The sequence below is a fragment of the Patagioenas fasciata genome, chromosome 3 (assembly GCF_037038585.1).
Source record: "Patagioenas fasciata isolate bPatFas1 chromosome 3, bPatFas1.hap1, whole genome shotgun sequence".
Classification (NCBI taxonomy): domain Eukaryota; kingdom Metazoa; phylum Chordata; class Aves; order Columbiformes; family Columbidae; genus Patagioenas; species Patagioenas fasciata.
This window is the reverse complement of record NC_092522.1, coordinates 90084350-90102568: the sequence shown is the minus strand read 5'-3', so window position 1 is coordinate 90102568 and position 18219 is coordinate 90084350.

The window sequence follows — 18219 nt, the reverse complement described above, 5'->3', positions numbered from 1 at the left end:
CAATCAGTGCAGCAGTGGCAGAAAAGTGGTGCTTTGTACCAACACAATAAACCTAACAGCACTCCTCTCCCACCTTGGAAAAAAAACAAAAACAAAAACAAAAACCAAACACACCAAGCTTTTAGAAATAAGAATACAGGTTTGCAGTATAAGTATGTCCTTAAAAAGGGCTTTTGCTTTCTCAATGGTGTTACAATTTACGTGTTGTCACATCCTTGGAAAACCTTGCTGTGCCAGAAGTCAGTCATCTGTCGCATAGGCAAAGATTGAAATCATCCCTTGCATTCCCAATGTTAGCCTAAATAGAGAAAGGGAACTACCGACAAAATTAAAATAGTGCTTTAGACAGTGTATTTGTGTTGCAGTTAATAATTTAATACTTGCATTTATTTATATTTTTCAAAGTACTCACTAGATAGCTTTTCCCTTCTGGTTATTAGACTAACAGAATAACATTTGTGTTTTCTAGTAATTATGCATAAAAGCATCTGAATAAATTAGCAATGTTGTTTGAGTACATACAGTGATGAAAATGTTAGAAATCTCGTGTTCTAGAATGTTTCACTATTCTAGAGATTTCAGATGTCCAAGAAACTGCTGTAACTTTTTCAGATTCAAGTTTTATTTCTTAATTAAAAATTGTTCTTGAAGAAAAACACAATAAAATATTTACCCATTTGTTTATAAATTTTATATGTTCACCCTGTTTATTTAATTACTGAAAATCCTTACACATATTGAGGTCTTTGCTAAAGATGGAGTTGTATTCCTTATAGCTCAAATGGATAATAGTGCTGTGAGTTTGTATGATAGAATAGTGAAAAAGCAACTTCCGTCTAGATAGCTCGATTAATTTCTTTAGAAATACATTTGGTCAGTGAATATAAGGGATTGTGTTTTAATCCTTCTTGATATTTTGGGCAAAGTTTGATAGCTTGTTTGTTTTTAAAATATGGTATTTATTTTCAAGTTAGGTACCAATTTTAAAAGTGGATTTTCTGCTTTTTAATGACTAGATCAAAACGTGTGTTTTAAAGTCTTCAAATACATTTTACATAGTGAGACATAGAGACGCTTATTAGTGATGATGTGTGTAGTTTTCTTACTGTGAAGGAACTATTAAAGAAAAGTACTGCTGAAACAGAGAATGAAGGATGAAAAAAGCATTCTGATGGCAAACTCTTATTCTTAGAACTTATTTAATGCAGGTATTTAGTTTGGAAATGCAAAGGGAAGGATGACATTTCATCTTCTCATAGGTAGCTAGTGCAGACGTCTGAAATTTTAATAGGACAGAGTGATTTTTTGGGACTGTCCCAGGAGCAAAGCTGATAAATTAGTTAGTCTTGTATCTAAGTTGTTTGCCGTTATTGGTTATTTTTTTCCATATTATTAGGACACCTAACACAGAAGAATGTTTGGCTTTGCGTGTGACGGATAGATCTGTTCTAGATTTTATCTTAGGACTGATCTGTCTTAGTATCTGTCCACAGTCTACTTCACATATTCCATTTGTTCTAGTAGAAATTTTGTCTATGGCATAGCCCAGGGTAGCTTCACATGAAATCATGGACATTTATACAATGAAGAACTAATTTGTCAAATTTACATTATCAAATGTCAAGTAGATGTTTTAACAGTATGTGGTATATACTTCATACTGGAAATATAAAAGTATCAAGTACCAGTAGTGAAATATTCAAATAAGAAAAAATACAATTTATTACAAGAATGCTGTGAACAGTCATGAACTGAAATTACTTTGGGGCATCTAAGCAATTTAAGCTTGTTTTGAAGAAGGAAAAAGAAGTAGTTAGTACATTGACAATTTTCTTCTTCTGGTAGGTGTCTTAGTTTATTCTCCTTAACACCTTATGAGCAAACAGTAACTGAATACTGCAGATTTGAATCCGTTTAAGTTGGTGGCTTTACCCCAGTGCTTTTACTTTTCCCTGTTTTCAGGGGTGGATGCTTTTGTTAGCCTGGAGGGGACTAAGAGAGAGCTCTTAAGCATCAGAAAACAAGGATTTTTATTTTATATATGCATTTAACATACATCCACATATATATGTAGTATAAAACTGGAAGATTGAAGAGAGGTAGAGTCTGAGGCACACCAGTCTCTCCAGTACATTCTGTTGGCTATTTTGGGGGCCTGTTTTTTCTCACGCATTGCAAGGGGGAGCTAAGTGCCTAAATTGAGTAGGTACACCTCTCAGAAGCACTTAGGCATGCTTCGTGTTACTGCACACCTAGTGCAGCCCTCAGCAGCAAGTTATGACAAATTGACGCTGATTGGCCAGGATTTTCCGAAGTGGCCGCAATTCAGGGTTCTGCTTTCAAAGCAGCTTAAAGGGTGTCCATTTTCAAAAGTTGTTGGACACCTTTTGGAAAATTACACCGTTTTTCTTTTAAGGTGAATTGAACTAAATGTGGAAAAAACAATTTTCAGTGTGAAAAGGCAAGTGTCTGGTATATACTTGAGGAAGAATATATACACTCTTAAGAGCTTTTCAGCTTTGCTGTCTTTGTTGTTTCTCATATTCACTGAGATCTCTGTAACACTATCTATGCTGAATATCCTTCCTGTTCTCCAGTTCACTTATTTAATCGTCCATAATCCAGATGCCTTTTTTCCATCACCTTTGTATTGTGACCGAGCTTGAGTATTTAAATTGGTAAACAAAGGTAGAATTCCTATAAAACAGGTCATGCATCAAATCAAATCTCGAATGTTTATCACTAAGCAGATTAATTAATAAGGTTATATCTGTTGTTAGACTTCTATTCAGGTTTTCCGTTTTCCTGTTTGTCCATTTTCTGTTTAATTTTCCAGCATAGCAGAAAGCTTCTGTGGTAGCCCAGAGCTCTCTGATTCCAATTTCCGGCAATGAAAAAGGAGAGCTTATTTTGAGACAATAGTCTAGGAAAAAACTTGCAGAAACAGTGCTTGAACTTTTCTGGCAGGGTAGTAAAATGTCACTGAAAATAGCTCTGCTAACATATTCTTAATTTGTCAGGAACGCTACATAAGCAGAAAGAACTGGAATGCTGAATTTGGGATAGTGATACATGTGATGCTTAATGAGACCGTGAGATTTCTATTACAATAGGTTATGGTACCTCTGCTCCAATTTCTCTTCCCTGCATACACCCCAATATGTTTGAAGAGGACTCAGATGAGTTTAGGATATGCATTCAGCAGATTGCGGTAATTTGTTTCGATTATTACTCATATGTGAAGGCCCTTGTTTTTGGGCACAGAAAAATTACAAGTCCTAGAATGTATTTCTCTAACACAGAAACAAACTAGCTGGCGTAAGCCTGGTTTCATAACTTCTCTGTAAATACAAAAAAATGCTCTGAATTTGAATTTGCAAAGAACAGATGTCTTTCAGCAAGCTTGAGTGTAAATTCAGCAGGATTTCCAATTTAATCTAGGAAATGATGACGCTGAAATTTATTGCAAGAAGAGAAATTACTCGTTCCCCCTCGTAGTTATGCAGGCTATGCCGTTTCCGTAAAGCGGTACAAGGTATTTTATCTCCTGGGTTTCCAGGGAGACAGTCACAATCCAGTAGGGGTTACTGTTGTTCTTAATAAAGCTCTCTAGATATGTAGTTTTAGCAATTTTTCTGATCAAAATCACAGAGACAGCAGATAGGATTTGATAAATGACATCGAGTAATGTGAATTGATGTGACCTATTTCAAACACACACGGATGATGCAGTGGTGCACCAGCTTAGACTAGGTGGTACTGGTGCTTTCACCAGCTAGAATAGTTGTTTTGACTGGCTGGAGAAGACTCAAAACTGAGTATTAGTCACTGTAGAGAGCTATACAAACTGTTCTTCTCATTTAGCAGTTGATGTGTATGAATATAGGATATCCAAAAGGTTTTGGATATACATGTGAAGCACCACCTCCACCATGGCAATTCTTGGTTTGTTCATACATGAGTTGTGGAATAGTTCACAGAAAACTGTATGTCTCCTCCATGGTTTAGAAGGAAAACAAGCAAACAACAACTGGTTAATATAAATCAGATTCATAGGCAAAAATCTTATTTGTCAAAATAATAATAGTTACTGGTCTCATTATTGATGAGAATTCAAGAAATTTTGATCACAGAAATACATTGTCTTCACATATTCCTTCATTATTATACTTTCAACATTGTTATTATACAATAGACACTATAAACACAGAAATTTGCAGAGGCAGTATTCAGTGCAAGGAGACTAATGAATAGCACAGAAATGCTACTGAGGACCGTCCCAATCTAATTTTCTATTATTCTGCCATGCAAAGGGGAGAAGTAGAAGAGGAAAGACCTTTGACAGAACAAGCTGTTTAAGAACAAAATATGGTAGAGCCAAAACTCTCCTGCAGTGACAGTCCTTTTTGCTCTCACGGAAGAGCGATGTGGCAACATTAGAGATGCTGAAGTAGAGGAAGGTATGGTTTCTTTCAGGAATGTTTGGGTTTATTCAGGGTTTTGCATTGCTGGAGCCACAGCTAATTCACACATCAACATTTAATCTAGGTCACCAGAAAATGTCAGTACCAGAATGTGCTATACATTTTCTTCCCATAATTCTTATGCTGCACTCTGTGCCTTCCAGTAATGCATGAAGTGCTCGTTCTCTCCTTCCCTCCTGAGGGACATGTGTACATTGGCTGAGGGACAGTGTGTGCACCGTCTTGCCTTATGTTTCTATCATAAGCAAGGTAAAGCACCTTGTACTTGAAGCAGAAGGTTGATTATCTTTGTGTTATTCCCTAATTCCTGGATGAATAAATTCCTTTGAAAAGCCTTACACTTGGAGAAAATTTTTTTTCTCCTGTGCAAAAAGCTTTTTGTCTGCTTCAGAAGAAAATGCTAGGTACGTTCTTCTTCTTTTTAATTTAGTCCTAAATGTTCATATTCCCAAAGGAATATTTTCTTTTGCATCAGGAATTAGAACATAAGCTGTGCAGAAATTTGGGAGCATGATGCAATCTGTAGAAAAAATCTTGTTTAGAAACAATGAGGAGTAAAGATCCTACCAATGGAATAAACTACATCACAGTAAATAAAGTCCCTCCATAAGCATTCTGCACCATTGCAGACATCACCACTGCTCCTGGTAAACAGGAGCAATGCTCCAAGCAGAAACCCCAGGGTTATCATACATTCAGCTCTTAGGGCAAAGTGTTTCAACAATAAAATATGACCTGCATCTCAGTGTTGGGTCTGTTTTGTGAGATTCTACCATACAGATTTTTGCAAGAAGCCAGACCATATGCAAAGCCCTCAAGTGCGAGTTCCTAATAGCATGTGGGGTCCTCTCGTCCCCTCTCCTAAAAATGACTACCAAAAATGACTCAACCTGTCAAATCCTTATCTCAGGGTGCAGAAGACAAGAACTCTCTAACCTGAAACTGCCAGTCAGCTACATCTCCCCCTCATTTTGCTGCAGGTACGATTGTATTGCACACAGAGGGTTTGTTCCTGACTGTGATTTCAGCATATTGAGGCAGACGGTACTGCCATAGACTCTGTTATCCTGACTGAGCAATGTCCCACCCTCCAGCTAAAAGGACATGAATTTCATCCTCTAACCTTCCCAGACACACAGTATTTGCACCTCAGGGTTGATTTTAATATATTTTCTGCATCAGACAAAATTCGGCACGTGCTGATCTGAGCTTTGCAGTTTAAGTGCACGAGGAATACAGTGCAGACTGGTGATGTGCAGGGAACTTAGTCATCTTGTGATTTGCTTTCACTACCTTTAAAAGACAAGATGAAACATTCCCATATGCTTTTGTTCTCCTTATGTTCACCTCATAATGACACACATAAAGAAAACTCATTTTATACCTTTTCAATTTATATATGTACATATGTGTATATATATATATATATAGACACATTGATATGATAAATTTTAAAATTCTTACTGATTTTATATATGTATGAAAACACATGCTTCCTATGTACAGGTTGGGCTGGACATACAGTTCTTGTTGGAAAATAATATTTCAGTTTTATCTTATGCAGGCTTTTACAAATAACGCTAATTAAAAGCTATTTAGATTCTCGTCACTTTATTTTTTTTTTTTTTTTTTTTTTAGATAAAAGAAACACAGTCTAATGCTTTAGATCCAATTATTGCAGTAAAGTTTTGCAATAAGCACTTTTGATAAGAGGAACTATAGCACAGGTTAACATGGGAATTTTTAGCATCTATTAAGTCTTGTGAGTAGCTTTAGAATTCATAACTTGTAAAACAGTCAGACAGAAGCCTATCCTGGGTGAACAGTTTAGCACAAAATACTCCCTTGCCTCCACTTTGTTTTTATTGCTTCTCCAGCATGAGGATGCTGCCAATATTTTGACACTTCTTTTCCTCCTTAAAATCTGTGTAGCTCTGTCTCTGACAGTATGCCTTCAGAGAAAAAGAGCAAGGGAGTGGGATATGCTTGCGTTTTCTTGTCAAAACACCAACAGGATAATTACCAAGAGACAATACAATTTGGCACTGGGAGAGTAGGTGTTTATGCTTTGTGAGAGGGTGTCGGTATGGATACTGTGTTCAGGTGTCATGTCCTGCTTCTGTAATGTGAAAGGGTTTCCATCTTCCAGTGCAATCACTGGGGAGTAAGGGCACCTCTGTGAAAGGTGACTCAAGACCCAGTGTTGCTTTTGTCCTGGTTTGCCTGTTTTCTGGGCTGTAGAGGGGAGAGGCCTCTGCGTTACACCAACCCCTCCCAACTCTCAAGAGCCATCCAGGTGAAGGAGGCCGTGTCAGACGTCGCATAATGGCTCTTTGGCCTTCCTTCATCTGGGGCCATGGCACTGCCCGTGGGCTCGCAAATGAACAATTTTGGATATTGGAGGGTCTCTCTACACCACTAGCAATCCATTTGTGACCAGTTACCCTGTCTTTGGGGCTGTTTTGTACAGACAAAGTGACACAAACCAGATGGACTACAGGGGAGAATCAGAGCTTCATCCTCATTCCAAAATCACCAAAAAGCGCGACCTGCAGTGTGACCTGGGGCACTCCCACAAGTAGAATAGGAGCTTCAGGGGTATTTCCTGGAGCCCTGAGAGTAAATCATTCTTAGCAGGGAAAATTTAGATTTGCTAGGGGAGACAGAGCTCCAGCAGTGACAGGGAAAATGTTCCATGGTGTAATTTTTCCAAGGCCCCCACAGGAGCTCTCTTCAGCCCATCAGTTGCTAGTTTCCAGGTAGTAACATAAAAGTAACATATAAGACTTCTTTTGAAAAAGCCAGGAAAAAGGCACAATACCTACCCTGATTGCATTTGCAACTTTGTTTTTACTAATGGATACTGCAAAGTCAAACTTGTGAATACTGCAAAAATGAGGAGTTTGTGGACATCACTTGATGACTTTATGACTCAACAATAAAGTATTGTAAAGTAGGAATAGGTAGATGTTCTATGTACATTAGAAACAATGCTTTTGGAAGCATGTTGTTATCGTTTATTGTGAACTTTTTGGAGTAGGGAGTAGCTTTGTTCTGTATTTCCACATTGCCTGGCACATTGGGTTTCTGTTCTGTGTCAGGCACAGCCAAATGCTACTGCAAAGTAAATAATGGTAGTGCTGTGCAGACTGATGTGCTGCACTTTCTTTGTTAGCTCCCCAATAGCACTTACTGCTTTAAGAGCACCAGTGCTTTTGGAATAGAGTAACAAATCCTCCAAGCACCTGAGCCTCCTCCTTCAGTACTCAGCATGGAGTAAATAACACCTTCTAGGCACAAAGTACTCAGAGTCATAATAGGGCTCTGCCAGGAATGAGATTTTAAGTGAGGTGAGTTCAGACAGGTCCTAAGAATTCTTCATCAGACAGCTAAATACTGCATGCTAAACTGGGGGAAAGCCTCCAGTTTAATGCAGAGATACCTGAGTTGACTTTAAATGCACTGCTTTGTGTATGAGAAGTCTAGCTGTGGCAGTACAGAACTCTGCAAGAGAATTTACTCTGCCAGGCAGACTGCCTCTTTCAAGAGCAACAACAACAGCAGCAACAACAAAAAAGATACCTTGGCGTTTTTTTTGTAACAATTCTTCAATAAAATATCAAAAAACTAATACAGAAGTCTGGTGCACAAATAATTTAAAAAAAAAATCCTATTTAGGGACCAAGAATGAGGTTGTGAAAAGATTGTGGTGAAAGAGTATGGAAACTTCCCAGATGCTTCAGATTGCACCAGAAATAGGCTTTCTGCTGGAATCCATCCCCCTCTGGTCATGGTTGGCCCTTGCCCAAGGCTCCTTGTCAGAGCCCAGCCCGGCCGTGCCATCTTTCCTGGGGACAGTCAGGTGCGCCCAGTTCCTCAGTCATCATGGCACCTGCAAACTCCCCTTGGAGGAGGAGGGCAGTGAAGTGGATCATGAGCTTTCTTTTAATAAATAAACAGATAAAAATATCTGTGCCGGAGATTTTGCAGAAACCTCAGAGGGATGCTCTGGCCCCGTAAGTCTTAAGGGCTGTGGCTAGTTTGCTTTGAAGTATTTGTATCAAAGCAACATAAACATTGTACTGCTTCTCTTTCATTTTTTCTCTTTCACATGCTTCCAGATGTGCTAATTTTATGCAAAGATGTCTGTTAGCTATAACAAATATTTATCCTCTATAGGAGTTGAGCTATTTTGAGTACGCAGCAACACTTGTAAGCAGGCATTTGAGCAAGGCAGGTGTGCAGCTACTCCATTCCTATTTTTTTTCCCTCCAGCTGGCCAATCTACATTACCGTCCTCAAGAGCTGAACTTCCCAGGGTCTGGTTCTGTGTATGGAAATGTAATAGGCTCCAGTGGGAGCTGAGAGCAAAGTATCTGAAGGTACCTGAAAGCTCAAAAAAGGTATACCCAATACTTTTAGCTGGTGATTTCTCGGACCAAACTATTTATATTCCTGGCCAGAAAAATAAGCTTGTCCTGAACTTCGGAGCAACACAAGCACAAAGTGATTCATTGTTTTTACAATCAACATAGCCTAACACACAGCAGAAGGAGGCAGAGGATAGTTTTCCTGAGCCTTCTGTATTGTGTCCTGTAAATTTTGAATCTGCTCCAAAGGAAAACAACTAGACATGCTTACTTTGGACACTGAGCCTCAATTATCTTGAAGTAGCTCAAGTACATTCTGCTTATGATCATGTCACATCAATTATACTTTTTAATTCGTGAGAGGGGAGGTAGGTTTGGAGAGAGTAGGTGATTCACTTACATTACTTTCTGTTCTGTGAGAGCAGATCGTAACTTGTCTCATAATTCTTCTGACTCATCACTAGAAAAGATGTTTAATACAATGAGCTGCTAAACCCAATTGTTAATACTTTTTTAATAAAATGAGATTAATATGCTCCTCTAATAGTGTGATTTATGTCAAATTTTTAGGCTTTCATATCACTCAAAGGCCCCGGTAAATCCTAAGGCTCATCTTGCAGTACAGCTTAAAAATCCTTAAAAATTCCGTCACCAAGGTGAATATGCTTTGCTCATCAAATTATGGCACAAATTTACTTTCCATATATGTATTTCAAATTTATATGTCAGGTATGTATAATTATACACACAACTCCACACCGTTTTAAGAAAGACTGAAATAATTCCAGGACATTGTGACTTAAAGGAAAACTAATGCAGTTTGGGGACTGTTATGCCTGTTCACACAGGAAGTAGACAAACCAAAATTCAATGACTGCAACCTTCTGCTTGCCAAGTTGTTCTCTTGGAAAATTCATCCCTGTGACTTGAGTCTGCCCCAAAATTGCTCCTATAGACACATCTTTATTGCTTTCTTTTGGAGGAAGGGACTGAACTCTTAAGTGCCAGGGCTGAGCCATTGGATTGTGTAGAGCAGAGATGAAGGGAGGAATGGTCAGAGAATGCTCACAGTTTTTTAAGGTCACGAGGCCATCAACTTCCTACGTGCCTGAACCCAAACAACTTTGTCTGGTCCATACACAGATTTGCCAGTTAAAACCATGAAGTGAGATAGCTGTTGGACTGTAATGATGCTTAATCACAGACTGGCTCTCTGTGGCTTGGAAAGACATGACTTGTCCCTTCTGGAGGGTGTCTTCGGGTAAGAGTTTCTCTTTCCTTGTGCAAAGAGGGAAGCATTTGGGTCAGTCTAATAGCTCCAGTGAGCTGCCAGATCAGAAACTCAGCAGTATGTGGATTTTGGTAATGAGAAGTCTTCACTGAGGACTGCCCCAGCATCTCTGTAGCCTGTATATGTGCTTTATTGCTCTGCATTGTCAGATTAGCCTCCTGGGGTGTTCCCAGAACAAAAGTCTAATACAAAGAGCAATTTGAGCTCCAAAATACTATGCAAGGACCTTTCTTTAGTGGTAAAATAGGGGATGGACAGGAGCATCAGTTCACTTTCTTCTGGGCATACCACCCTATGGAAAGCCTTGATTTTATGAGTAGTGGCACAGATGTCACTAGGAAGCCAATGACCACATGGGTAATGAGCATGGTTTTCACTATTGTTATTTAGTAACACCTCAGATTGTCCCTCTTCATGAAGATGATCCCACCAGTTCCAAGTTGTTTGTTTCATCCAATGAAAAGATGTTTTTACAAGGCTAAGTGAAACATCACTTCATGCTGTAAAATACAGTTGATGTTTCATTGGAGTATATCCTCACTGACTTTTCCACTGGTAGCATTTGCAAAGTATTTATTAAATGAAACTGTAAAAGCTGTATTTTTATTTATATAAATATGAAACTGTTATTACTCAAATGTATGTATTTTTTTGTACAAGGTTTGTTCATTAAATTAAACCTTATTAAAGAAATTATATGGTGAAATGTTATAAACGTCTCTATCCCTTTTCATCAACCAGAGCTGCCTATAGTCTGGTGAGCTAAGCCAGTTTACACACGTCAGAACTCAATGTTTAATGTGGTAAGACAACCACAATATGTAGTTCCACAACTCCTCTTAAGCTCCTGCATAATTAGCTTCCATGAATTAGTTAATGAATTAACTTTCATTAATACCTCACCTCTAGAGTTATAGAGGTCACCTTCAAACACAGACAGAGGAGTTTCTGAGCAATAATTTTAAGAGATGGGAACTGTCCTCATTAATAGCTGTAGATGTTAACTCTGAAGCTTAACAAAGACTATTACAATTTAAACAGTAATATCAAATTGCTTTTTACCTGCCAGTTTCAGAACAGTGAAAGTTTTCCCTATCATGATCACAGCTGTATCCAGAACGTATTTAAAACTATTCAGTTCCTTATTGACTGCCACAAGTTGCAAACATAATTGCAAAAATCTATGCCAGCCTTCTACAGCGTAATTTTTCTTTTTTTTGATAATAAGAAGTATCAGCACAGAGCCCTCTGTGAGAGGGAATGGGATCTGGTGGTTGTGCTGCACAGTGAGGTCTCACATGAAGGGGAGAGCTGCCTCTTGGGTTGACATGGAGCCAAGCAGGGGCATTGCTGGGTTTTCCAGGGGGAATTGTTAGGCTGATATGGGAGACGAGTCCCTCTGCTATATGCACTTCCACTTGCATGGCAACCATCCGTCATAAACTCAGAGCTCTGTGCACTCCCTTGGAGTTCTCTTTTTGCTCGAGAAAGATCTGTTATGTCAGTCCCAGTGTAGCCAGAGACAGAATGTTAAAGAAAAAAAAAAGAAGAAACACTAAAAAAAATATATTTTTTTTCTAGTACCTGACCAGTGCATAATGTACCTGGTGATCTTGGTGTTAAACTACTAGGATTTTCGCGACTGTCAAAAGAGAGAGAGTGAAAGACAGACCTTCAGGCAGAAGAAGAGGTTCACTAGTTTATAAAATTGTTTCTTTTAAAATACAATAACCAGAGAAAAAGACCCTTAGGATGGAAATGGGAGTTCTTTGTAAAGACTTTTCATGCTGATTAGCAGCGAGAAGGTGTAAAAAAAATAATACCGGTAACAGAAAGATCACTTCATTTGCAAATATAATAGTCTGTTCATACAGTCAAAGACATTATTCTCCTTGCCACTCATAACGGTGTGGTTAGTGTAGGGGGTTGTTGTGATCATGCCGGCAGTAAATGAGGAAGCAGGTAACTGACCTACAGCACTTTAAGGGTTGCGTATTGAAGACTTGGCCTCCTGGGGAAACAGCATAATACCCTGAGATGCAATATAAAACATTTATAACCTTCCTTTTAAAAGGCTTCCAGAGGGGAAGTTTCAGCTTTTCCATTTTGTTGCAGAATGCTTTGCTGGAAGAAATACACTGTGAAGAAAGGGGCAAGTAGAGAAAGCTAGCAGTAATTATCATGCTTTAGGGCTTCTTGTTAGCAGCTTTCTTGGACATTTCTACAAACTGAAATATTTCAAAGCAACAAAATATGTAGAAAAAAGTCATTCCCACTTAAAACAGGAATAGAAGATATATTGTCAAAAATGTTTTTAAAACTTCATCATATGCAGCTGTCTCTGAGTTTCAAACTAAGTAGTGCAACTACCAGACAGACAAAGCCTTGTGTTTCAAATGTAGAGCCTAGTGACACATAAACAAGGAGTTAGAACATCTGATATATCTTTGTAGCCATGAAAAGGTCTATTCTCATGTATTTGCCAGTAAAATCTGTATTTAAACAGTTAGACAACATATACAGTGCAGGAATTTCCTCACTTGGTACGGAAATTGTAACACATGGCAAGATGTTCACTTTATTTAATTTTGCTAGGAAAAGTTAACCAAATCTAATAGCAGACTGTAAAAGTAACAAAAGAAAAAAAAGCACTGAATAGAAAATGGAATTATTTTCATTTAATTTCTCCTTTTAATCTGGCATCCTGAGGAGAGAATTTCATATCCCATCCAAATTTATGCTGAGTTTTACCATTTGAAGATATGTATTTTAAAGGAGTACTTTTAAAAGAGAAATCCCATTTTAATTACATTTTTAATCCACCCACAGAGTTGCCGCATTTTATTGATTTGATTAGCCGATGGCCATTCCTCTTGTGTACTCGCGAATGCAAATTTTTTGAGTATCATCAGGCAATTCCAGTTATGCAAGTCAAATACTTAGACTTTCTGCTCTTGAACAGAGCAGAAACAAAAATCCTCCCTCTGCTTCCAGCCTGTGCTCATTCTTTCCAAGAACAAGTTGTCATTACTCTGAGCCACGTTTGTGCATCCTGCCTCCATGGGGAGGAGAAGGGTCACAACAAGGACACATTCTAACCGCCACTTGTCTCCATTTTGTACCAGAAATCATTTTTAATGAGCACATTTGCTTCTTTCAGGGCAATCCCCACCATATCACATCGCCTGGAGCCAGAACACCTGGGAGTCTTCAGCAAGGTTGTGTGTGATGCAAGTAAACCCAAAATAGGCTGGCAAAAGATCCCATGATAAACTGCTATCTGGTGTGGGTCACCTTTGCAACATGAACTGGTGTGCTTTTTTTTTCTGTTTGCAGCATTTGTATGAGAAAGTTAAGTAAACTTGGCTATAAAAATTCATTACTGATTTGAACACGTACAAAAGAAGACAGTTCGTGTATTTCCTAATGGAGATGGTGATGGAAAATAAGAGCATGTAGCACTCCAAGAACAAAAGCCCACAGAGCTTATTTTAGTGTGACCTGTCACTATCCCCCTATATATATCTGGCAAGGCAGCAACACTGCCTGGTGCACTGCACAGTGAACTGCTTCAGTGCAAAAAGATAAAATAAAGGCTGTTTCTTATATTCATAAACACAAACTATAATGCTAGATGCTGCTGGGAGCTTAAGTCAGAAAAATCTCAACAGAAGACCCGAAGTTCCCAATCCACCTGTTAATTCAGGGTTCCTTTACACCCAGAAATTCGCCTTTAATTTCCCCCAAAAAGTTTGCAGATCTCAGCACAGGGTTGACCCAGGCAGCTTACCAGTGAGAATACCCAGTCCCAGTCGAGAGGAGCCCTGTGCAGCAGAGACTGGCTGGGCCTGGTGCGATGGCAGGAGGTTTTCTGTACAATATTAGTCTCGCTCTTTTGGTGCCACATGGAGCACATTAGCCTGTAGCATAGATCTTCTTCTTATGCCCTCCAATGCTTTTCTATACTCATAACAGGAGTGAGGTGAGCCTGCTGCTGGAGCATAAGGCCCATATATTGTGTTTCTCAGGAAAAAAGAAAAAATTCTAAGGCCAGTGAAGTAATGTGTGTTTTATTATCATCTCTTACAATCAAGGCAATGCAGTCGTCTTCAAAAACAGGATAAATCAGCCTTCCTGGTGGCTTAGCTCACTTTCCAGTGGTGACAGAAATGCCCAAGGAAAGATTTGCTGTACAGTGTTTGAGCAGGACATGGTACAGGAAACCTTAATATTAGGCAGTGCTTCTGCTCCATCTCAGACTAAATAAATGTAGCAGAGATGCAAAGAAGCATGATTTTACCCAGCCCATGCTTCTAACTGAAGAAATGGAGTTTGGAGATCTTAAGTCTCTTCTCCAGAGTCTCCAAACTTGAATGTGATACTGTAGTCTCTTTCAATAAAAAGCGGCACAGTGGTAGAGGAACTTCAGAGCGGTTTAGGGCAGCCCTGTTTTTCACTTACTGCACTGTTTATTTCTTCAGTACTGAATTCCTTACCACTGGTTATTTTGAATATATTTCAATACTAATCTCTTTTATATAAGGTAAAAAGAACCAAGAACAGTAGTAAAATTAGTAATGTTTGTTACTGGTGACAGAGAAATCACAAATTTGGATTCATGATGAAAAGTTATTGCTACTTGATAATGGCTCACTGTACCCTCACTTAGTCTGAGGATCACAATCTAACTACCCTTCTCCTTTGGCTTTGTGAACAGCCTATTGATTCAAAGACTAACTGTTTCAAATGAGATATCAAAGTAAAGATAACACAGCTATCGGGTAAAAATTACAATATAATTAATACTAGTCTGAAAAAGCAAGAGAAAAAAAAAACACAAACAAAAAAAACCCAAACAAACAAATGAAAAATTTCACTGTGAATTGAATAATATGGATTTCAAAACTTGGTCCTTCTAAGCTTGAAGATATAATTGCATCTGCGATAATTTTCCACAATATTTAAGTCATTCATGTATTAAATTTTGGGGTGGAGACATTAAAGGAGGGTAGACCCAAGGTAATTCTTCGGGTTTCTCTGGGAATTTGAGATAGAACATCTGAACTCCTTTAGGAGCCCAGTGCTTTGTATTAAATGTAACTGCTGAATAATTAATCAAAAGAGTATATGTTCTTGTAAGTGGTAAGCTAAAGCTGAGGAAGTGACCAGAAGAATATTTTCTAGGAAGCCTGGAAAGTGATGCTCAGAATTTCATTGTTTGAACTGTCTGAGATAGATACAGCAGCTCATATTCAGCAGCCTTAGGACAACACATTGTGAGTGCTCTTCTGCACTCACATGGGCTATATCCTCTGTCCCCCATGCTCAGGGATAGATGATGTACAGCAAATACCACCCTGTCTCATTTTTTAGCCAAAGAATGGCATTTGGAACAAGCATCCCACTCCGCAATGCCAGGAGGCATCACACCAAGGCAAGGCACAGATGATGGACCGCACTGAGCAGGGTAATGTTTCCCGGCAGGTTCCTCCAAACCTGATGAAGATGGCTGGTGTGTGAGCCATCATCACAGTGAGGCAAGCTCCTGCTGGAAGCCACACATGGTGGCTTTCCAGAGCACCTGCAGGAAGGCAGCGAAGGGCAGGAACTGCTGCTTCGCCCAGAGTTGTTGATGGGTAGGATGTTACAGCTTTCCAGTCTTGAATCTGGTTCCTTGCTTGTTTTTACCCTCCTTTGAGCACTCTTCCAGCTCTAACCAAGCACTGCTACCTAAAGAGCTGGGGGTCTGGCTGCTGTGTCAAAGAAAATGTCAAATCTTGAACACAGTGCCTCTTTCTGCAGGTATTGAGAAATGCCTAGAATCAATACTGTAGTCCTGGAACGCATTTCAACATTTTAACTGTGTTTCAAAGATGGGAAGAGGAGTACTGGGGCTTGGACTGATACACAAGAAAAAGGAAGTAACGTGGGATAATGGTAACCAGCTCAATCTCCAAAAGCTACGGCAGCAGTTATTTTTACTTGGCTTGAGATTGTGAGGTGAGATATGGTCTTGTTGCTTCTAACATCTAAAGAAACAGAGGGGTCTCCCTCCCAGAGCAGACATGCTAAAGAAAGTACAATACACATATGAGGAACCACAAGCATTGCTGGACATGTAAGTTACTAATCTCCTAGGGCAAGTGAATGGTGGGAAAGAGGTGAATGGAGGCATCATAGCTTATATTATTATCTTTAGAGAAGGTAATTGCCTGTAATACTAGAATAAATTTATCACAGGAAGTAATGGTGAAAAGTGTTTAGGCATCTGATTAATTATTTTAATAATGCACAACATTGGATAGATTATTCTGAGAATCCAACACAACTGCCTGTAAATCACCCGTCAGCAGTCAAAAAATGAAGAGGTAGTTTCTGCTTAGTGTTTTTGCAGTTCCTGCCTTTCTGGGTAGGCAGTGCACCAAGAAGGTAGGGGGGAGTCAATATTTATTCAACCACTTGTGGCATCTTCGTTGTTTGCTGGATGTTTTACACATCCCATCACATCAAAGGGGATGGACACCTTCAGACGGCAGCCCTGAGAATCTGCGCTATTGCCCTCTGTGGCTACATCTCCACTGCTAAAGGCTTATGTCCAAAAAAGCAGTGCTTATTCTCAGGTCAAACCATGGTATCAGGTGGCTGGTTCTGCTAGAGCAGACTGACCGTACCCACCTGCACACTCATTTCACTGAGTGTCCTCTGGGTGCCCCTCTACCCTCAAAACGTAACAGCTGCTTTTCAGTGGAAGGAACTTGAAATATTGCAACATCAAGTCCTGTGGCCACTGATCCAAGTACAGACCATAGGTGCAAGGCCTTGCCATCCGTGTATTAAGCAGAGAAGGAGACAGACAGAGTGACCAGCAATTGCTCTCTGTATATAATGCAGTAATAGGAGAAGAGCTGAGGAAGAAGCAGGTGTTGCCTGTGCCTCAGACCCCTATTTTTGGACAGCACTGCAGTACCCTGCTTTGTTAAATACAGCTGTACTGCAAACGTGGTTTCTCTTCATCATCTGTGTGTGGAATAGCATTTCTGCTACTGGTGTAAGTACAGCCTCCATGTGAAAACATCCAGCTTATGCTTGTGCTTATATATACACTCTTCTATATATATACACACACACATCTCTATATCTGTGTATGTGTACATTACTATATCTCTTTATCTCTACATCTCTAGATATAGTAGACATAGATGCAGATCTCTAATGTGGAATTACATTATCTTTGCTTCTGTCCTATGTGGTTGTCCTGTGATCCCACACTACACTGATTTCCACGTAGCGACTGGAAGGTCCGTGCTGCAGAGCACTGGAAAGGTGCATGTGTAGTATGGTGCCAATGGTGTGTGTTATGCTGCCCAGCTGTGGAAAGGGGGCTCGACCAGTATTCCCAGCGCTTGCTGAGATAATGTTACAAGATTGTCATGAATGAATGGAGCCAAAGTTGGTGGCCAAACACTCTGGCCTGGAGTAGGCTGTGGGCAGAATGTTGTGTTAATGGTTTCCTTCGAGAGGGGACTAACTGGTTTGTTTCATAAATTAGCTCAGAGGGATTAAAAACAACACCACACACACACTCTTAACAAACAAAGAAACAACTCATATATCTGTAGTGTGGCTGCAAGGGTCCAGGAATGATCTGAGGAGGTGAGTGATTTAACAGCTCAGCATTCCTCACGTGTCTCCATCTTCATCCCCCTTTGAAGCTGAAAGGTTGTCCCACAGAGCTACTGATTGAGGAGGGTGGGTTTTGGGAAGAGGAACTTCAGCTACTGCAGCTTTTCACTGTGAATGCCAGTTTGTTTCAGTGCTTAACAAATGACCTACCCTGAGAAAGACTGATGTTCTCAGGAAGTCAGGGAAGCCTGATATGCAAGCCTTGTGTCCTTCAATGTGGAGAAGCAGCACAGGTTCACTCTGCTAGTGAAGGAGAAATCTCTCCATCTATGCGCACTTCTGCTGCCATTTGTAGGGCAATTCCTCCCGAGTAGTGTCTAAAATATAGAAATATAATTCTCTATTCTCTAAGCTGTGCTAAGGAGCAGTGCTTCTGGTACTAACATCATGA